Source organism: Eumetopias jubatus, unplaced genomic scaffold (genome assembly GCF_037043125.1).
Source record: "Eumetopias jubatus isolate StellerSeaLion01/CBP00866 unplaced genomic scaffold, mEumJub1_p1.0 scaffold_6, whole genome shotgun sequence".
In the NCBI taxonomy this organism is placed as follows: Eukaryota; Metazoa; Chordata; class Mammalia; order Carnivora; family Otariidae; genus Eumetopias; species Eumetopias jubatus.
In genome coordinates, this window is record NW_028274812.1 from 137,637,104 (window position 1) to 137,659,697 (window position 22,594).

The 22,594-nt window shown below is 44.3% G+C and overlaps 1 protein-coding gene and 1 pseudogene across 8 annotated transcripts in view; one reads left to right on the forward strand and one right to left on the reverse strand.

The window, feature by feature from the left end:
- The window catches only part of ATXN1 (ataxin 1), a 396,258-nt gene extending 386,813 nt beyond the window's left edge, over positions 1-9,445 (reverse strand). For 5 of the 7 annotated variants that reach the window (XM_088024129.1, XM_028107406.2, XM_028107400.2 and 2 more), the window contains exons 1-2: positions 9,250-9,445; positions 1,142-1,256 (exon numbers count right to left, since the gene is read on the reverse strand). The gene's annotated coding sequence lies outside the window, so the exon portion shown is untranslated. Of the gene's footprint in view, positions 1-803; positions 940-1,141; positions 1,257-7,993; positions 8,204-9,249 lie in introns of those variants that run through there. The other 2 variants (XM_028107397.2, XM_028107401.2) reach the window with 2 other exon arrangements.
- Positions 9,446-9,639: 194 nt separating this feature from the next.
- LOC148164164 (uncharacterized) lies at positions 9,640-11,481 on the forward strand (annotated as a pseudogene). The gene is made up of 3 exons (XR_015768442.1): positions 9,640-9,896; positions 10,362-10,792; positions 11,232-11,481. The product of XR_015768442.1 is annotated as an uncharacterized LOC148164164 (transcript).
- The last annotated feature ends 11,113 nt before the right edge of the window (positions 11,482-22,594 follow it).

The window sequence follows — 22,594 nt, forward strand, 5'->3', positions numbered from 1 at the left end:
TTAAAAACTCAATCTTAGGTATAGAGGGGGAGCCCTGTATTTAAAGAAAGCTAGGGAATCATTTTTCAACAGAACATTTCGGTAAAGCAAATATCCACCTCTTAACAAATTAGTTGCAAATCGGGAATTTTATACGTGAGGTGTGGAAACGGCAGACCATGTGTCTCGCCAAGGAAGGAAACAGAACATGACTCGGGAAGAGCTGCCCAGAGACCACCCGATTCAGCAGTTCCCAAACCTGTGGAGCATCAGTATGATTCCAAGAGACCATTAAAGGTTCATTTTGATTCAGGAGGTGGAGCCCCAAATCCTTCTCTCTCTCTCTCTCTCTCTCTCCACCCACCCCCCACTCTCTTTTTAAGCTTTCCAGGTGATTCTGTGGCCCAGCCAGGCTTGGGAACCTCTGAAGGAGTCCATTTCCGCAGGACCACTCCCAAGGTAAATAGCAAGAGGGGATCTATTTCACAATCCCCTTTGGTTGCATACACCAGGGCTCCCAAGCTCTCTTGCTCCAACTTCTGTCTAACTTCCATGTCTCCCGATTTCATGTAGGCAGGATCTTCTTGTCCTCTCTTCAATACAGAACCATGAGTCATCAACACCGCATACACCCCTGTGTCTGCATGAGTCTCCAGGCCAGAAAAATTTACTGTACGTGAGGCAATCAGGAAGTTGTAAAATCCAAACAGACACAAAGAAATTCAAGATTCGACAAATACTGGCTGCCACTGAACAAACAGGCCTCTGTCTCCCTACACTTGAATCACTCTACAAAAACCTAAAACGTGAAAACCGTGACTTACGGTCACAGTTTGGCAGCGAAACGGTCTCATCGCATTAAGGAAAAGGTGACAACGAAGACAATCAGGCTCGGGCTTAACACACCAACGGCCAATCGTTACCAGGTCAAATGCAGACTTCTTCGTGAACCACTTTCTTCTAAATTAAACCAAAAAGAGAGACACTTCAAGCCAAGTTTTTAAAAATGCTCTTGGCAATTTCTCAATTTCCCTCTGAAGGCAGCTTGCCAAGGCAGTCACACCGAACGGTCCACGACATGTGAAAGCGTGGGTACGGGGTGATTTTCCAGGTCAGATGTGATCCTCGGATGGAAACTACACAAACATAGCCAAACTCTCACCTGATATGTGATGCACTTCCCTGTAGTGGCCGTGGAAGAGGAGACCGCCTTGCAAGGATGACACACAAATCCGCGGCTCGAACGGACCACCCTGGCGACTTGCTGCACGATGCTCCTGCAGGGGTGGGGGGGGGGCGCAGGAGAAGAAATCCAAAATGAAAACCAGGACAAATGGCTTCCAAAAATAATTCCATCTTAAGTACACTGAAATCTAAACTTTAAGGACATCAAATTGTGCATTCTGTCTTATGAGAATTACAGATACCAGCCAGCTCAGAAGGCAGGTCTGGTTTGAGTCAACAGGGCTCAGAGGGAGGCCACCACACAAAAAGGTCGTCCCTTCAATCAAATTAAGAGCTCGGCCTCCCCATTGGAGCCAGGCACTGTCATTCTTTCCCCTAATGATTCTAACCAATCATCTGATAAACACATGCTGGTAATCACAGGATATCAGGTGAAATGGGCATGGGTTGAATAGTAGTAATTAAGCCAAAGTCTAATTTTCACATGGCATGTATTACTATCAACATGCAACTTGAGGAACAATCACAAAAAAAAAAGCACAGTTATTGGCATACCAGTCGAATGGGATAGAAAAATGTATCAAATGCAGAAAAAATTGTGAAAGTATGCACATGTTCACTAGACTTTCCACTGGATTTTAAATTATTTCTTTTTTGAATGTATGTCTACTTCATTTTCATTTTGCCACAATGCCTTGCTCATGGTTAAGTAAAAATCATCCACTGTATAATGAATGAGTGAATGTGTGAATGGATGAACAAGAGAATGAATGAATCTTCCATATACCTTTCCATCAGGGAGCTTGGTGCTTGTAGTAATTTTTGTGAGGTAAAGACCTATGCACAGAAATGGAAGAAGTTGAGGACTTGATCTGCTAGCAGAGTTTTCAGCCCTATGAAAATAATACTTTTAAATACTGGTCATTCCCAACTGCCCACATGAAATGGAAAGAATCAGAAGCACAGTTATAAACTAACCCCCCAACTAGTCATTGCTGGGCAGATTTTCCATCTTTGATTACTAGAGCTGATCTGTATATTTGTTTGGGCTGATTTTTAAATTTAGTTTGGGTTTCCTTAGCCCACGCTACGTAACAGTAGGAAGGAGGAGGCCCAGGATTATATTGGATGTCAGAAAGAAACTATTCTGGAGTTATGAATACGATCTCCAACGTGAATAATCTGTAAACAGGTAACTCAGCCAATTATCCCCGGGTACATGGCAACATATCTCTGTAGTCATGATTTTTTTCATCCGTACACACTCACTATTTTTAAAAGCACAGCCCAGCTGGAAAGGAAAATAATTTCAATCGCTTTCCAACACTTTTCAAAGTAATGAAAAGTAGCCAAAGCATTCTTACTTCTAACGAATCCATTCACCAAGTATTTACTTAAGCATCTACTGCATGCCGGGGACTGATAGGCAAAAGAAGTTAAGTTTTCTAGTCCTTGGTTTCTCCCCTGTAATCTGTGAGTATGGAGAACATAGGGAAGCTGTTCTAAACTACAACATCTTTGAAGTCCTTGGAAGACTCTGCTAAGTCCAGCCCTCCATGAAGAAACCTGTGGAGTTACAATGTCAATCATGGCCAAGTTAAAGAGAGGATTCTCTTTGCCCTTCCACAGTAGCTGTTTTCTTGTTTGTATCTAGTAACTTCTCAAACGAAGCATCAACATACTGGATAATCAGTTCTGAGCAAGGTGCAGGTCCCGTGGATTTGCAGACAGCACTTGCTTTATGAGCTAACAGTTGAGTGTTTGCCAGTATGTCTACGTGTGCACACAGTCCTATTTACATATCACCTGGCAAATAAGGTTTTATAGAGTCCGAATTACAGTCTCCTCCTATTCTGCTGAAGTGCACAGAACAGTCAAACATGATGCAAATGCTGTAAAATATTAATTTACTCTCACATGGGTATGCCTACTTATTTCTAAAGTATTTGTGTTGCTACACCAGTTTCAGTAATGAACAGAGTTCACATAGCTTGTTGTTCCATCAGAGGGAAGAAACACAAGAACCAAAAAAGCAAGGCAGAGTGGATTCACTGCAAAAACATACAAAATACTAAACAAAAAACAAAAAACAAAACAACCCCAATAATAGCCTATAGAATGTTTTCTACAACATATACACTAAACATAGAATGCTTAATATTTTAAAAGCACAGCAGAACTACATAACACAATTCCATTTATAGAGGAAGTTTACTAAGATAGATGGTCTAAATAACGCTAACGGGATAGTAAAGAGAAAATAATAGATAAATAAATACAGGAGATATTATAAATAATTCGGGGAGAGTAGGCCAAATCTAAGGGTGTAATAAAAGACAATCTGCCATACACAGTGACAGAAGAATACATTTTCTTTGCATGTTAGGAGATAAATTGCTTATAGGTTAGGAGCTAAGACAATTATTACTAAAAACTTCTGCTAAATAACTCCCTCAAAAGGTGTCATGCCTAAAGAGCCCCTAAGTGGAATAAAGAGTTCCTCTTAGCCTGAATCAAAACAGCATAATCAGGGCAACCTCAGCCCCCTTAAGTCTCAAATTCTGTTTACACTACAATGAGTTTTCTGAAAAGTCATTTTCAGGTAGGATACCATTTTTGCTTACATTATGGCAATTACCACTGCATTTTCATTACTTCACAAATGGTATGCATTAAAAGTTATAGAAAAATCAATGAAATGTTTCTGCTAACATCAAACATATCAAGGAAAATATAATGCTTGTCGCTTTTTTTGTCTGTGATAGTTCTAAATGGGTTTCATTACATTCGGGAAGGTAACACACACTACAAACATTTATAGCACGCTAGCCCGGAAAGTTCATATGGATAAGGATTACAAAATATATTACTACACTGATAAAGACAAAAATATATAAATTATGAAACAGGAAAAAGATTTTTAAAACTGTCTCCACAAATAGAGATGATTTACCTAAATCTTTTTATCACTCCTACAATTTTAAGCATTTATATGTATTTTTTTCAAAACCTTGATCCAATTACAACTCTTTCAGCCAACATTTAAAAATATTCTCTAAAACAGCATTCAGTATGCTCATTATTATATCATCTCTTAAAGACATGTTGAATGGGTATTTTATTAAACTGAATTCAATGAAACTAAAATTTTAACAGCATAATTGAGGACTACAAAATTCATTCTTAAAAATGCTCAGTCCTTTATGGAACGCCCTGGGACAGAAATGATTATCTCTACTGAGATTTCTACAATGTATTATTCTCAACGCTTTTACAAAATAAGGAGGGCCTGCTTCTGATAACCTTGGAAGTATGACCGGAACTAAATCTGTTCTTTGAAGCAGTTAAGCTTGTCCATGTCTAAATCTCTCACAGAAGCCAATCATTCAAATTACTGATCTCTGAAAATAAAAAGCAATGGAAATCAAATTATTTATGTCCACCCTGAAAATGATGTCTACCCTGTCTCCTGCACTCTGTCACATTAATATGCAAGCATATCAGAGTTTCAGAATCTAAACTATGTGCTACCTGCTCACAGCTATAGTTGAAAGAATTAACATTCACTCCTACACTAATTTTCAGGGTTTTAATAAAATATGTTTATCGACTAACTTCTAATAGGAAATAAAATGAGCCGCTGTTGCAATGTGTTAGTCATCAGAAACTGTCATTCAAGGTAAGTGCAAAAGTAAAATCCACTTGACATTTCAGAATGGAAAAAAAAAATAAAAGCATATTACACAAAAGGAATGTGAGTCCTTAAACTCTGTAATGACAACAAATAGAGGAGTCACAGAATGTATTTACTAATGTTTTAAAAATCTCTTAAGGCTGGCCTTTCCCAGGACTCAGAGACAATGAAATGTAAGGCCTTCTACGGGCACTTGACATAGAATCTGATGGCTAAGAGTTTTTCTTGAATCTCTCTCTTGAAGAGTAAGACAATTCAGAGGCCCTGGAGCCTAGTTATAATATTCCAGACAAAGTATCATATCATTTCTGTTAACCAAACCCTCTTAAAATGAAATCCAGAGAGGAAAGTATTGACTTTCACAGTTCCCAATCAAGTACATTTTCATACTTATTTTAGCATTCAAAAATACATGTTCACGTTTTACTGCAAGAGATTTTCTGTATGTTGCAAAATATAATCCAGGACCTCCAAAGTGTGTACAACTTAAAACTTCCGTGCCTTACTTCATATCCTTGCTTCCCATCTATTTACGTCCTAGGGAAAAAAAAAATAGCTTGTTTTAACCACAGAAGCACTTGATCTGAACAGGCCACAATCAAGTTACCAACCGCATAAACTCACTAAATAGTAGAAAGTCGTAAACCCCCTGTGGGGAAAGAATCCTAGCCCCAGGGCAAAAAAAAAAAAAAAGGATTTACCAATTTAGCTATGGGGCTGTAAAACTAAAAACTGAAAAACAGACTGGCAGGATCACAACCAAATCAAGACATTATTATTCTCAATTACTTTCTCTTTCACATATCAGGGTTATTAAAATACTCCCCCTCAGGTGGATCGCCTGCGCCACACAAAAGCTTCAGCAACCAAAGCTACTTACTTTTCTCTCCTTTTTATTTTTTGGCAACAGGATTATTTTTCTTTGCCTACTGGACTTAATGAGGTGGCATCGTAATACAAAGAGGAGAGTGCTGCTCTAAATTACTAATGCTCATTAAATTATATCTCCAAATACAGTGCAAGTTGCTTATTGTGTAAAGGCATCACCCATTGTCAGTCTCCGAGCTCTAGGCCTCTGTCATCTCTCACCTGAGAGAAAAACCTTGGTACTACTGACACATGTAAAGATTAAGGATGGTCAAGAAGTCCAAATTAAAAATGTACCCACCCAGAATGGTCCCTCCAGTCAGTCCCATTTTTTGCGGATTATAGCGGCTATGATAATGGTAAAGTTGTGAAATGTGACAAGGGGGAATCCGTCCTACATAAACCCCTTCCACCGAGTCAACCCTTTAGAATCCCGACAGTGACAACATAGGTTCTAAGGGACCGGCGCTTTCCCACGTGAAGGGGTTAAATATCCACAAGGCCAAAGGCACCAGACTGCAAAAAAACCATTGCTTTGGTAAGTTCTGAAAGGTTTCTAACAAGTACCAAATACTTGTTGATCTGTTCACAATCAACATCAGCAGGACTGCCAGGCCTCTTTCACTGTGCGGGGAAAGGCATTTACCAGCTTGCTGGTCTCCTTTACAAAAGCTGAGTTGCTGCAAAGTCTCATTCAGTGTCTCCTGTCCAAATGACCAAAAGAAGACACAACTGAGGCACTGGAGTCTCTCCTCTGGCTGGAGCAGCACAAATCCTGTGCATAAAATACTTGGAGTAGCCCAGGCACAAGACAAACCCACCTGAATGGACGAGGCACACTGTCTGTTGCCATGGCAGCCTGATCTAATTACAGGAGTGATCAGGGCCCGGAGTAAGTACAGGGAAAACCTACACCATTGACACGGATCTACACGATGAGAAAGAGGCAGCCAGGAGGTCCACGGGAGCCCTTCACCCTCTGCTGTACACAGAAGGCGGCTCTCAAGCCCATTTGTCTGCTGAGCCGCTAAAATATTGACTGAGGCATGCACAGTTGGAGGACAATCAGAGGAGATCAAATGCCACAGCATTAGCTGTTATGGTGCAATCCCTTTCCAAGAGTCCATGTGCAGGATTTTCTCAACCTTCTCTTTGGTGGTTTCCTCAAGCACAGGCTTCATTCCACCAAATAAATAAATTTTAAAAAAAGAAAGAAAAGGAAAAGAAAAAGGCCCAAGTATCCAACTGCAAATAAACCACAGGGTGGGCTAACAGGGGCTTCTAGGAACTACAGGGCTCCTGAGAAACCCAAACAGAAATGGCTTAGCTAATAACACTGTCGAAAAAGTAACCAGCTATGCCTAAAAATAACCATCAAGTAACTACCCACTGCTCTGTGCGATATGTACCGACAATGTTTAAATATTAAGAACAGCCTGCATTACAAAACACAAATGTCATTGAGATGTGACTACTAGATTGCCAAAGGAGAACTTATTTGCATATACACATTCCCGAGCCTGCACGAAGGGATGTGCAGGGAGCATGCCACTCTAAGACAGTAGTTCTCATTCTGTGGGTGTAATAGGGTCTTCTAATTTTACTAATTGTATCCCGTGGATCTCGCAGGGAAGCTAAGAATCTCTTCGGGGACAGAACCAGTTTGGAGGAGTCCCTACTGCACAGCATACGGTAAACAAAATAAAAATAGCTTGCCGTTCTCGTTAGCCACATCGCGCATTATATAACCAGCTTCCGACTGGCTTTTTTTTTTTCTTGCCCTTACTACTCTTCAGCAATTTCCCAATCTCCCGAAGTATTTGTATTACCCTCTTATCTGCAGGATTATATACTGAGAAAGCAAAACAAAACATAACAGCCACAGGGTTGAACCGAACCCCACGGTCCTTGGAAACTGATTTTTTTGTTGTTGTTTTCTGGCAAGATCACCACCACCACCCTACTTCCACCCCCCCCCCCACTAAGGTCCTTGCTCAATCTCCCTAGAAAACCTGAATTGTTTCATCGCTTCCAGTCAGCCCCCTACGTGGTCTGAAATAAAATGAAAGCACAAGCCCCGGAGTTTAGGAAGGCGGCCTGAGGGCGGGGGGCTGGGGAGGGGTCGGGGCGCCGCAGAGTCAGCCAAGTGGCCCCCGTGGGGCCGCTCCCCACCGCGACGGCCCCCGCCGCCCCCCCCGCGCACACGCGCGCACACACACACGCACTCACACACGCACGCACTCACTCACACTCACGCCGCCGCCTCACCTCTCGCTCCGCCCGGCCGGCCCCTTGCCTGCCCCCTGCGGGACCGGCCTGCTCGCAGCGGTGGAACCACGTAGGAGGCGGCGGCGGCGGCGGCGGCCGCGGGAGTGGCGGAGTCTCCGGCCCGGCCCAGAGTGAACGAGCAGCGGGGCTCCAGGGCGCATCCCAATCCCCGCAGCGCCTCCTCCGCCGCCGCCGCCTCCTCCTTCCCCTCCTCCTGGCTTCATTCACCCTCCCAGCAGCCGCGCAGCCGCTCACTCCCGGCGCCGGCAGGGCAGCGCCCGCCGCCGCTCCTCCGCTCCTGCCGCGGGCGGTGGCGGGGGCGCGGGCCCGGGCTGGGGCGCTCGCGGGCTCCCGGCTCCGAGCGGCGGCGGCGGCGGCGGCGGCTGCACATGATCAGGAAGCGGCTGCACCAACAGGGCGGCGGTGGCGGCGGCGGCGGCGGCAGCGGCGGCAGCAGCAGCAGGGCCGCCACCGCCGCTCCAGCCGCGCTCCCGGCACCCGCACGTCGGCTCCCCCCGCGCCCACCCCTCCGCGCCCCCCGCGCTCCCACCGCCCGGCGCCCGGCCGCGCGCAAACTCCCGGCCCGCAGCCGCACACCCGGCGAGGCTGGCCTCCGCGGGGAGACCCCCGCCCGGGGCTCCGAGGCCGGGCGGCCACCCGCGGGGAAGCCCAGCCCTCCTCCAGACCCACTCGCTCCTCCGCCCTGCAGGGGGAGAGGGCTGAGGAGCGGGCGGCGGGAGGAGAGGGCAGCGCGACCCCCGGCCGCCGCCGCCGCCGCCGCCGCCGCCGCCGCCTACCCCTACGCCACCTCGAGGGAGGGGGACACGGCTCTCCGCACTCGCGGCCGGACCAGCAGCCACCGGAGCGGGGCGCCGCCGCCGCTCTCCCCGCCCGCGCCCGCACCCCCAGCCCGGGCGCGCCCCCTCGCCTGGCGGGCGCCCACCGGCCCGGCAGCCCCCTGCCGTCAGTCCCTGCGCCCCGCGCGGGGGTGTCGGCCCGGGAGGCTGGAGCGGGAGAAGGTTGTATGTACACACACACACACACACACACACACACCCCACAACGACGCGTCGATTTCCTTCGCTCCTCTTCCAGCTGTTTTCGGTGCCGGCGACTGGGGTTTGGGGTTTGTTTGCTGGTTGTTGCTTTTGCCCCTCTGGAGAGCGGGGGTAGGGGCAAATTTTAATCTAAATAAGGGGCGAAGGGGATGGGGGAGGGGGGAGAGAGAATCAGAGGAGAAAAAAATAGCCACTTACTGTAAAGTGTAAATGGATCTGGGGTTGCGTGGGGAAGGGGGGGCAGAGGGAGAGAAACAGTGTCTTGCGGCTGCTGTAGCTCGGGCGGCTGCTCCACGGGGCTGTTTTGGATCCCCCTGCAGTGAAACAGGTCCTGTACGGCTCCGCCACTGTAGTAGAAATGATGTCTGCGGTACACTCTGCTCTCTCCTCCTCCTCCTCCTCCTCCTCCTCTCCGTCCTCCTCCTCCTCCTCCTCGTCCTCCTCCTCCTCCTCGTCCTCCTCCTCCTCCTCCTACCCCCCCTGCTCCCCTCCCCTCCCTCCTCCCTCCGCCCGCCCGCCCTCCCTCCCTCGCGCTCTCTCGCGCTCGCTCGCTCGCTCCAGTATGTAAATGTGTAATAGAAGCCAAATATGGAGCAGTTGGCTGCCGCCGCCGCAGCTCAAGGATCCGACTTGGGGGTGGGGGGGCACCCTCTGGCGGGCGGCGGGGCGAGCCGCTCGGAGCACCGCGAGCGCACGGCGCGGCGGCCGGCCGGCCGGCGCCCTTAACCCTTGGCTGCGCGCTGCCCGGGCTCGGCGGCCCCCGGGGAGGCGGCGCGTGGCCCGAGGCTGGCTCGGGAACGGGGGGCGGGGGGTGCGACTCCGGCCGGAGGGGACGCTTCTTCCAGGTTTGGGAAAGGGGCGGGGAGCTGAAACGATGAGGTAATTTTAACGGTGACCGGTCGGTCCTCGCGCGCCTCCCCGGGTCCCTGCACCTAGTTGGAGGGGACAGAGCGACAGCGGGGTGCAACTCCGGGCGCCCTGGAGGACTCTCCGAGGGGTGTCGGGCTTCAGCTCGCAGCCGGCGAAATAGCCCCCTCCCCGGGGGAGGGGAGGGGGGCCAAGCGTGATCCCGACGTGCCCTTCGTCCCGGGCACGCCGAGAATCGTCTAAGAGGGCTGACTCGGATCGTGGTGCACGTTAACCCTCAAACCGGTTTCGTTCCGGAACCAGGACCACGGGGCTGCGGGGATTGCCTCTGCGTGCAACTCAGGAAAGTTTGAAGGGTCCCCGCGACTGCATGTGCACCGTCACCTTTCCTGCCCGTGAAAGCGGGTGCCCTCCCTGCCCCCCCCCCCTTTCGCTCTCTGCAGGTCTGGAAATCTGCTTTGGGTACTGAAGTCCCCAGCCCCAGCCTTGGAAGAAGACCCGCGCACTCCTTTCGCAGCTGATTCGGGATCATTAATTTAATCGGAAATGAGGTAACCAGTGCAGGAGATACAGAAAGCAAACCGAGCATCAAATGGCAGTTCTCATGAATCCACGCTGAGGAACTTCCTCTGCGCTCAATGCTGATGCGCGGTTCTCAGCTGCCCACCACCCCGCCCCCTCCGCGTGCACCACCGCCAGGTGTTAGTCGGTGGGAAGGAATCCTCTGTGGACGGGTGCACCCTGCCAACAGGTGTGGCTCCTGGAGAAGAGGGAAGGCACCTCCGTGCTGAAGGGAGCTCAATGCGGCGTTCTCCTTGCTGCAGATAATTCTGGAAGACCAGTAGGTGTCGGGGCAGCATTTGACCTCTTTCAGGTGCTTAGAACCAAGTGTCTAGAAACATGATCTTTCCACATAAGTTTCTCTCTGGAAGCCACCACTATTGACTGTAAGCTGTATTTGAGAAACCTTTGGCTGAGTTTACGTATGACCTAACGGTTAGTCACCAACCGAAGCAGGATACAGAATCACCAAGAGAAATGTGTCAGCTTTTAAACAACTGTATTGTAGAGCCAACGTGCTACAGAAATAAAAATAAGCATACTAACAACTAGGAAGGTGTAGAGCCCCGGAAATAATTTTTTTTCTCGCATTTTGAAATACCATGCACATATACATGGCTATTTAAATAAAACTACTGTTCACTCTGACTCGGTTCTAAAACTTTTTTTTTTCCTTTTTCATTTAAAACGCAATGATTGCTACAGTTTAAACCCCAGGTCGGTTTAAAGTGACATTGTTGGTCTCATTACAGCCTCTAGTGGACAGTTGAAATCAGTTTCCTGAAAAGGCTCTTCCTGGCGTTTTGTTGTTGACAAGCGTTATCAAGGTGAAGGCTAAGATCTCAGAACAGAACCGGAGACTGGCTCCTCCCCCTGCTTGGTGGATTCCGCTCTCGAAAGGATCAGAAGCAGTCGGTTAGGCACCGAAAAGACGAATGCTTTGTGCTATGGGCATTATTATTACTGGCCTGTGAATAAACAGAGCTTCTGCTATTCATTTCAGTTTCGGACAGCTTTCATATAAACTAACTTCATCTAACGTATTTTTGTAACAGAAAATATTGGTTGCCATGTTTTTCTTCTGCGGACTGCCCAATCCACCTCCACTCTATTTTTAGACATTTTTACTTTGAGAGAATTTTCAGCCAAAAACAGCTAATATTTTAATTATTACACTGACACAGGCAGTTAATTTAAGTTATTTTAACAACCTTAAATTAAAACACATAATTCAGATTAGACTAAGTCAATTAATTTAAATGTTCCCTTAAGGAAGCTGAATATGTATATTACCCAAACAGTAAAAACAATAAGAAATGTGTCATTTACTTTCTTAGCTATTAAGATTAAAGCCATAAAGTGTCATTAAAGTCTGTAACTATTCCTTCCTGCAAGGTGCCACGGAAACTATTCTCCTGATACAGTTTCGTTACCTTTAGTACTGCATTATTTTCAGATGGCAAAATATTAAATGTACAAATAACTGACACTCATTCTTTAAAAATAAGGCTCTGTCATGCAGATAAAAACTCCATGAAAGGGCTGGGCTTTCAAGAAGCCAGTAGGCAAATATGTAGTACTACGGTCCTATTCATAAATCTGATACTGTGTTCATACAAACATAAGTCAAACTTTAAAATTAAAGGAAATTGAGACGTAAGGCCTGCCTAGCCTTACTCCTAGTCTGTGTTCTGCATTGCTCAAACACCATGGAAAATGATTTTTTATCCCTTATATCTACTTCATTGTTTTGATAGTATCTACTTTTGAGGGCTTAAAGTAGGCTATCAGTATATATGATATCCTATCGTTATGTATTACATCTTGCTTCTTAAAAGCCTTATCTTCAGAGTAGTGGTAGCAGCAGCTGGGAGCTTTTTAGAAATTCAGAATGAGAGTTCCACCCCAGACCTACTGAATCACAATCTGCCTTTTAGCCAGCACCCCTGGTGATTTCCAAGCACGCTGTAGTATGAAGAACACTGTCCATACTACAGGGCTCTGTCTAGGTGCATTTGCCCACGGATGTAGAACTTAATTCTTCTATTTATTCCTTTGGTATTCCCTCCGCCTTTAACTAATTTGCACTTTTTAATGAAACACAATTACACTGTATGCTTTGGTCAGATAGTACTGTAGTTCAGACAAGAGCCCTGATTTCATGCGCAAATCTGCATCATCGTTGCCAAGTGGACACTCTGAGGAATGTCCTGGGGTCTTGAATGTGAAAGTTTTCTTGACGGCAGCAGAGGGAGCACAAGAGTGCTTAATAAAACAAGTATACAAGCCCTCCAAATCATCAGGGATTTTAAATTGTAGTCTATGTTTTTACTGGAAGTCGCCTCTTTCTTACATAGTTCAAAACAAAACAAAGACAAGCAAAAGCAAACAGCTTAGCAGGTTATAACAACTAAATTGAACGGATTGGAAGTTAAGTAGAATATAGATATACTTATTTAGAGTTCTAGACTTCATTTTTTTAAAGTGGGCTTCAAAAGTCATACTCGGAAAAGACCCCTTAGTTTTTCCTCCAGTGGAAAATAAAGAAAACAGAACCATTTCACAATAGATCCAAGTCATACCATCATGCTGTATGCCTTAAACTTACACAGTGATGTATGCCAATTACTTCTCAGTAAAACTGGGGGGAAATATAATGCAATACGGCATTAGGTCACTCTAAGAGTAGCTCCTGCTTATCTTAAAAGCATTGGGGTCAGTCAACCCAACACTACATCAGATAAATCAGGTTGATTTGGAGTCAAATATGTTGGTGAAAGAATGTGCACTTCTCACCATGTTTTACTTTCCCAGTAATTGAAGGGGGTTATCTTTAACATTTGCAGTGGTGAGCATCTACGTTTCAGTTATATCTATATAGCATTTCACACTTTTCAGAGCCTTCCCTATAGCATCTTCAAACACTCCCAAGAGAAAAAAAAGAAGAAGAAGAAAAAAAAAAAACACTCCCAAGAGGTGGATAAGACATTAGAGAGCCAAGCCTCAAAAAAGTTTTGAAACCAGCCTGTGCGTTCATAGCATTGTCATTTAATTGCTATAATAATCCACTGAGGTGTTCACAAATAAGGGAAAGCATAGATGTTAAAGATCCAGCAGCATGTTGTTTACCGTTTCAAAGATTTTCCCAAGTTACTACATAGTGAATATTTAAAAAGTGAATATTTAAATAAGAGACTTAGGAACAGAGACTATGTCTTAATTCCCAAGCTGCTTTTTATGTATTTATCATTCATTTGCCAGCACTAGGCCCTGAAAATATAAATGAGTAAGAAATCTCTGCAAGGAATTCCCACCAAAACAAATCGTATCTTTTGAAACTGTCCATTTTTACCATGATGAAACGTAAAGACTCATAGTCAACTGACCCGGCACCTCCCCAAATCAGTATATTCATCAGACGTAGAAACATGAGAATCCAAAACTAGAGTCCTTGAAAATTTGGCAGGTAGGAGGGCAATGGTAGAACTCTCTGGCAAAATTTGACTTACAAGCGAATACTAATATTTCAAGTTTGTAAGACAAACAAAATGTAAAGATATGCTGTGCCTTTTCTCTGAATGCCTTTCCTATCAAAAGAATCACATGAGGAAATTGAAGTGGTAAACACTTGTTTATTTTTTCCCTTTTAAAAATTGTTTTAAAAAGATTTCCTCCTACATTAAAGAAGGATTTGCCAAGTTTCTGCCTGGAGCCATTTGTTATGGCTATGTAATAAATCCTGGAAAGTTTGAATTTTTAATGGAAATACTGACAGACCTTTAACCATGCTATTATAGGGAGGGTGTTACCCTACATATGTCATTTTAAAATCTGAGCCAATCAGAGTGTACTGGCAAAACAAATATATCTTCCTCAGATTGCACTCCCAAATAAAGCTGGGGAGGCCAGAAAAGTAAAATAAACTAAAAACAAACGGGGCCCACACAATAGACTCTGAGGTCAGCTCACCACACCCAAATTAAAGTCACTGGGCTCAGTGCATAGCAGAGACTTTTAAAGATCCTGAATCATCTTTTTTGATCCTCCACCAAACTGTAGCAAGACGGCTTTTGGGCAATGCAAATTACATCACCAATAGTCAAGAGTGAAATTAAAGTTATGGTAGTTTACCAAAAGTTTATAGTTTAACAGTACACACATTAGGCAATTTTATTTTTTTTATTTTTTTTCCTTTTTTTATTAACATAATGTATTATTTGTTTCAGGGGTACAGGTCTGTGATTCATCAGTCTTACACAATTCACAGCACTCACCATAGCACATACCCTCCGCAATGTCCATCACCCAGCCACCCCATCCCTCCCACCCCTCTCTGCTCCAGCAACCCTCAGTTTGTTTCCTGAGATTAAGAGTCTCTTATGGTTTGTCTCCTTCTCTGGTTTCATCTTGTTTCATTTTTCCCTCCCTTCCCCTATGATCCTCTGTCTTGTTTCTCAAATTCCTCATATCAGTGAGATCATATGATAATTGTCTTTCTCTGATTGACTTATTTCGCTTAGCATAATACCCTCTAGTTCCATCCACATCCTTGCAAATGGCAAGATTTCATTTTTTGAAGGCTGCATAATATTCCTCTGTGTGTGTGTGTGTGTGTGTGTGTGTGTGTGTGTATGCCACATCTTCTTTATCCATTCGTCTGTTGAAGGACATCTAGGCTCTTTCCATAGTTTGGCTATTGTGGACATTGCTGCTATAAACATTGGGGTGCACATGCCCTTTCAGATCACTACATTTGTATCTTTGGGATAAATACCCAGTAGTGCAATTGCTGGGTCATAGGGTAGCTCTATTTTCAACTTTTTGAGGAACCTCCATACTGTTTTCCAGAGTGGTTGCACCAGCTTGCATTCCCACCAACAGTGTAGGAGGGTTCCCCTTTCTCCACATCCCCGCCAACATCTGTCGTTTCCTGACTTGTTAATTTTAGCCATTCTGACTGGTGTGAGGTGGTATCTCATTGAGGTTTTGATTTGGATTTCCCTGATGCTGAGTGATGTTGAGCACTTTTTCATGTGTCTGTTGCCCATTTGGATGTCTTCTTTGCAAAAATGTCTGTTCATGTCTTCTGCCCATTTCTTGATTGGATTATTTGTTCTTTGGGTGTTGAGTTTGATAAGTTCTTTATAGATTTTGGATACTAGCCCTTTATCTGATATGTCATTTGCAAATATCTTCTCCCATTCTGTCTGTTGTTTTTTGGTTTTGTTGACTGTTTCCTTTGCTACACATTAGGCAATTTTTTAAAAAAAGATTTTATTTATTTGATAGAGAGAGACACAGCCAGAGAGGGAACACAAGCAGGGGGAGTGGGAGAGGGAGAAGCAGGCTTCCCATGGAGCAGGGAGCCCGATGCAGGGCTCAATCCCAGGACCCTGGGATCATGACCTGAGCTGAAGGCAGATGCTTAACGACTAAGCCACCCAGGTGCCCCCATTAGGCAATTTTAAATAAGATTCTGTCTAGGATTAGAAATCAAAAAAAGTGCTCTAGGATAGGTCTGCACTCCCCAGTGTGGCTATTCAGCACTTGAACTGTGGTTAGTTCAAACGGACGTATGTTGTAAGCATAAAATATACCTTGGGTTTAAAAAACTTAGCATGAACACGTACACACACACATATGCATACAACCATACATACACATATGTATCTTGCAATACTTTTATACTGATTAAATGTTGAAATGAAAATATTCTGCATATGTTAAATAACAAAATATATTGTTAAAATTAATTTTGCATGTTTCCTTTTACGTCTTAATGTGGTTACTACGAAATTTTAAATTACGCATGTGGAAGGTCTGTGTATTATGTTTCCAGTGGACAGCACTGGTAGAGATAATGGGGCGGGAGAGGTACAGGAATTAGTTCTAAGAACCCACAATTGGAGACTTTAGCATCCTGGCATGGCTCTCTGTGGGAGTGTAGTAGATCACTTAATTATTTTCTACCTTCCAGAGGTTTCCCCCTTGCACTATGTAATATAACATGGACCTTCTCCCTGTGAAAATGACTCCCGAGAGTGAGCCGAAATCTCACTGGTGGATCTAGTACGGGCCTGCAAAACACAAATTTGTTAGGCTCATCTCTAACTAGGTCTTTTTTGGGAGGATCTCGGGTACTTTGCCACCCTGGGAAACTGAGAGAAAACTTACATTCTGTTTTGGAAAGTACAGCACTGTAGTTAAGGCTAGTTTTACTGCTTATAGCTAAATGGTTTGGGGTTGATACCTTCTAGTGACAGATGAGCGTTGATAATGAAAATTACATCATCGCCTCTTAACTCGAAAACAAATCAAGGCCATCAAAAGGAAATCTGTTTTTTAAGAAACACTTTCTAATTTATTCAGTACAATAGGGCGTGTCAAAAGGAAATGAGATGATTTTTAGCCATTATTATTTATTTTGCAAGAAGACCTAGATAAATTTTCATCAATGTAACTGTGACCAAGGTTGAATGTAATGCAGTGACCTATGAAGGATCAGAATTTATGGTCTCCAACCTCCGCAGAACATAGCTCTTGTAACACAAAAAGCAAACGAACATTTTTAGGCTTAGAATGAGTGAGTTGAACTTAGCTTGCTATTGGCTAGGAGCATTTGGAAATCTATTAAAAGCATTTCATTAACAACTTGGCATTTTGTTTCCTCAAAAGAAATACAGTTTCCAAATTAAAATCAAAGCCCAAAGCCACCACTGTTTGAACTTAAGGTAGTGGCAGTTAACGGGTTGTACATCTTAGGCTTAGGGTGCCTTCAAAATAAGATCAGGGGCAACAACAGGCTAAAAACATAAATATCAAATTGTTATGGAAGTTCTTTGTCTTTCCGGTGTCATGACACTAAAATACACAGCTATAAGCTCTCTCCCTTACTTTATTTTTCTTGAGTCAACATTGGCCAGGAGAAAGAAGCTGACCCAAATTGGGGGGGTGGTGGTTAAGAAAATTACTTTATGAGGAATTTACCAAGTTTACCCCCGAAAAGGCAGGGTTAGGGAAAAATGCATTGGCAAACTTTGCTTTGTGACCTAAATAACTAGAGTTCACGGAGGAAGCTGGCTGAGCGGGGATTTCAGGGAGGGCTGTCTGTTATTTGCAGAAAGAACCCTTTTCTGCCAGGCCCCTTGCAAGTTTCCCTGCTGGCAGACTTGGGGGAGCTCTCAAGACTGACGTCTGAAGATGCGGATTTGCTTGGTGTCTGTGGCACAGACACGAAACAAAAGCTTCTGCCACAGATTCTGACAGAGTAGAATAATAGCACTCAGACTTAAACTGTAAATTACAAACAATCTCTTTTTAAGGACAAAACGAATGCACAGAATGGAAGACCCTGTCAGCCGGAGTGCGAGTAAATCAAGTAGAAGAAGACAAATTGTTCACTCATACCACCGCAGCCAGATTTTTATTCTGCTAACTGTACTGTTATCAGAGAGCTTTTTTCTCTTTGTCAGATAGAAAGAGAAATTAACACGTTGTGATACTAATAAATATGTCAGGCATCTGATGCATGCATCTCCTCTGAAAGCCAATCACCTTACGGGATCTGGTTCCCAGCCCCTCCCCCTCCCCCTGGTTGAAAAGTTGTAGCTTAAATACCAATAGTAAGAACATGTGACCCCATCACTCCCAGAGCTAGCTTTTTTTTTCCTGCAGTCAATTTCATAATTACATCGCTCCGCCTCTCCGCTCAGCACTTCCTTCCCCCTCTCTGTCCTCTCTCCCCCATCCCCAGCAATGAATCATCATGCATTTAAAGAGACTTAGATGACCCAGTGTGAACTTTACTGGCATCCTGTACATTCTTATGCCAAAAAAAGGGAGTCGCTGTATGACAGAATCCCAGCCAGAGCCCGATGCAGATGTCAGGGGCAACAAGCTAGGGTACTTATCTGGGGAGATCAGTGAGGAGTTAATTTTCCTAGATCATGGTGGTGATTCAGAAATGCCTATCTTAGTTCACCATCGGGTTTTTCAGAACCCAGTTCAGTCCTTGATGCAGAAAGGAATATATCAGAGAAAAAATGTTGGCAGATCTCCTTATGCAATCAGGGCAGAGGAATTTATACCACATTCAGCCCTTTGATTTCTCCAGATCTGGCTGAGGGTGGGGTTTCCATATTTGTGCTTTGGCAAATGTGTCCAGCCATTAACTCCTCCCTCTATATGCTCCTAGTGTTCTTCCAGGTTATCGGGTGTTTCTTTGTGCATTTACTAAAACCAAAAACATTTCCCCCCTTCGTTTTTTAATACCGTTTCTGAGTAATGCAGATTGAGTCGACAATATCAGCGTTGCCTTTAAAGGCTTTCGACCCTGCTTGCAGAGGTAAAGAGTTTATCCCTGAAATAACACTGTGCTTTTCTGTCTGTATGGGAAACCCTCTCTCCCTCCAGCACCTCTTCTTTGCATGGTGACTTATCCTCATACCCTGAGATCCTGCTCAAGCATCAACACTTCTGTGAAGTCTTTCCTGATGATCACAAGAGTCTGTGCTCTGCCCAATGTGTGAGTCAGAGAAGTGCTATTTTCTTATTCTTTTTATTTATACAATATTTTTTTAAAACTCTGAGAGAAAAAAAAAAATCAGGGCCATCGGCACAGATGGAAAGAGTATCCTCAGTGAGAGCGTCTCTTATCAGAACACTTCCTGTTACTCCCCACACCATCTGACCTCTGCTTATCATTTCAGCATGCAACTGTTTTCCTTTTGTTCATGACTCCACTTCAGTGACTCACCCCACAGGTCATTTCTTCTTGTGAGTTCCCATTGCCCTCTGATGTATGTTGAATCGTATCCCCCCAAAAAAGATGTACTGAAGTCCTAAGCCCAGTATCTGTTGAGTGTGACTTTATTTGCCAATAGGGTCTTTGCAGACGTCATTAGTTGAAATGAGGTCTTCCTGGGTTAGGGTGGTCTTCCTGGGTTAGGTGTATCCAATACTACTGCTGTCCTCTTAAGAAGGGAAGGAGGAACACAGAGACACAGAGTGGATGCTGAGAAGAAGGCCAAGCAAAGACAGAGGCAGAGACTGGTGTTAGGTCCACTGCCATAAGCCAAACGAAGGCATGAATCGCCAGCGACCACTGGAAGCTAGACGAGGCAAGGAAGGAGTCTTCCCTAGAGCCCCGGGGGGAGCACGGACCTGCTGACACCTTGAGTTTGGACATCTGGCTTCCAGAACTGTGAGAGAATAAATTTCACTTGTTTCAAACCACCCAGTTTGTGGTCATTTGTTACAGCAGCCCAGGGAAACGGATACACCCTCTTTATGAGATCTGTGATTCCAAATCTGTTGTGTTCTTCTTTTTTTCTCTTTATTTACTCATATGGTCTGATCTCTTTCCTCTATAGACACACACAGGTAATCAGTTCTGGAGGTGTGGTTGGTCTTTTACTCACGACAGTACCAATACACAAAAGGTCCGATGGAATAGGAAAGTTGTCAAGAGAGTTCCAGAACCACCTCCCCATCATCCTGGAGAAGGCTGGCTTTTGGCCCCAGGCACAGGGCTGGGGGGGGTGGGCAGAGGTCTGAGGGAGCCCCTTGTGCTCCCCACTTGGCCTCAGCTCAAAAGTCCTCCACAGGCTTCCTCAGCTCCCTCTGCCAGGTTCCAGAAGGTACCAGCAGCGTCCCTCTTCAGAAGTGGTATTTCAGTGTGTGGAACAGGGTGAGGAAAAAGGCTAAAAAAACCACATTAATTGTTCAGCATTAAGTAAATACAACCAAATCACTGCTGCTTGTTTTTTTTTTTTTAAATGTTCATTTGAGTGTTGTAAAAGTGCTTTTAAAAACCTCAGTCTTTCTGATTTACACTCAAGCCCAGAATTGTGAGGTATCTATTCTCAGACTCACAATGGGATGTATACTACAGGTCTTGCATACAAACCTCAGTAAATGGTAACTCCATTCTTCCAGTGGTTTGGGTCAAAAAGCATCTCGACTCCTCTCTTTCTTTCATTGCCCACATCCAATCTGCCCCCCAAATCCAAACAGCTCTACCTTCAAAGTATATCCAGAGTCTGACCATTTCTCCCCACTTGGGTTGCCATCATCAAAGCTAAAGCACTACCATCCTTCATTAGGATTATTGCACCAGTCTGCTAAATTGTCTCTCTGCTTCTGCCATTAGCAGCCTGCACCGCAGATGGTTGTCTGCATCGGGTGATGCCTCGACTCTGCTCAGAAGCATCCAATGGCTTTACTCCCCTTGGAGTCAAAGTCAAAGTCGTCCCATGGCCCACAAAGCCCCCACACAATCAGGACGTCCTCAATCTTTCAGATCCCATATCCTATCACTCTCTCCTTGCTCCCAGGGCTCCAGCCTCACTGTCATTTTTGCTGGTTCTCAGACAAGCTAGGTATTCTCTTGCCTCGGGGCCTTTCTGCTTGCTAGTCCCTCTGCTTGGAATGCTTTTCCTTCACTATCCAAGGCTCACTTCTTCATCTTCCTCAGTCTTTTTTTTCTTTAAAAAAGAAAAAAAAAACCTACCCGAGAAGCCTAATGTGACTCCCCTCCTTAAAATTATACCCTCTGACTTTCCTGATCCATTTTGCCCTGCTCTATTATTCCATAAATGCATTACCTTAGAACATTCTGCGTCATTTCCTTTTTTTTTTTTTTTTTTTTTTGTTTATTGTCAGGAGAGCAGGGGGTTTTCTCTAATTCACTGATAAACCCCGGGTGCCTAGAACATGATAGATACCCATTAAAGATGCATCGACTGTTAAATGAATTAGTGAATCAATAATATTTTTCCAGACCTACTATGTACAAAGCCTTATAAGGCCCAACACAACAATGATCTCATTAGAAGCTAATCCAAAACAAATGCATCTTATCCGAGCCATGGAGCATATACTATTTACTAGATCTTTGATTTAATTATACCTGGTATAACTAATAAAGCAGAGTCAGAATGAGCTAAATTTCACAATCAGGCTCAGGTTCATGAAGAACTTTTAAAATACTAAATTCAAAAACAGAGTTGAAGAGAATGACAGCAAGTTTTGAGATAAATGGTAGCATAGCTATGGTTTCTAATAATCATAATAAAAGCTACCATCTCTCAAGCTCTTACTCTATGCCGGGCAACATGGTAAGAGTTTTGTAAATCTCATCTCCTTTAATCCCACAAGAATACACTGAGGTAAAGATCATGATCCCCATTTCTTAGGTGATTAAACTGAGACTTGGAGTTTAAAGGTCCTGCCCAGGGTCCCAGGTCACCCAGCACCATTTCAAGGTGAAGTTACCCACCTATGCAGCCTGAGAATTTTTAACAAATCGTTACCTGAATGAAATAGGCCAGTTAGAGTCATAATACGGCTTCGCAATTCTTTGGCTAAGGCAACACTTTTAATACCCACCTCTATTTATTAGATTTCATTTTTGAGCAAATAATATGTGCATCTCAGAAATGAAAGCGAGTGTTTTTTGTTGAGAATTGAGCATTCCTGCATTAACCAAGAGACTTCAAGTCAACCTAACTAGTTAACAAAGCTCTACTTTTTCTGGACTAGCAAAGCTATACTCCAGCTTATGATTTTTGCCTCTGCTACCACATGGCTGCAAATGGCTTTTACTTGAAGTCCAAGGTCACATCCCTTGGACCCTTTCCTATTAGAAATGTTGGCTCCCATCTGGCACATCTCATCATGGTAAGGATTAAGGAGACTGTAAAGGGCCAACGTGAATTCCCAAGCTTAATTTAAGGACTTGACTTCCATTCAGTTAGCCTGTGCTTGACTCTTCCTGTTCCTCCCTGGAGCTTCCTAGAGTCCACTGTGCGCAACACTCAAGTGTAGAATCTGAAAGTAACCTGGCCGTAAAAAAAGACGTGCAAAACAATATAACCTCTTCACAGACTCATTCCACTTTATATGCAAAGGAAATGATCCTAGAACACTCTGGGGGATTTTGAAAGAGGGGAAGACAAAGAAGAAGAAGAAAGAGAAGGAGAAAGCCCTGTGTTTGCAATGATGTGAAGAGAGAACTCTGCTCTCTGAGCATGGAAGGAAGTAAGAAGACCCTATTTGCGGCTTCAGTAGAGGAAAAGAAAAAAGCCCCGCAAGGAAACTACCAACAGATGGTAAA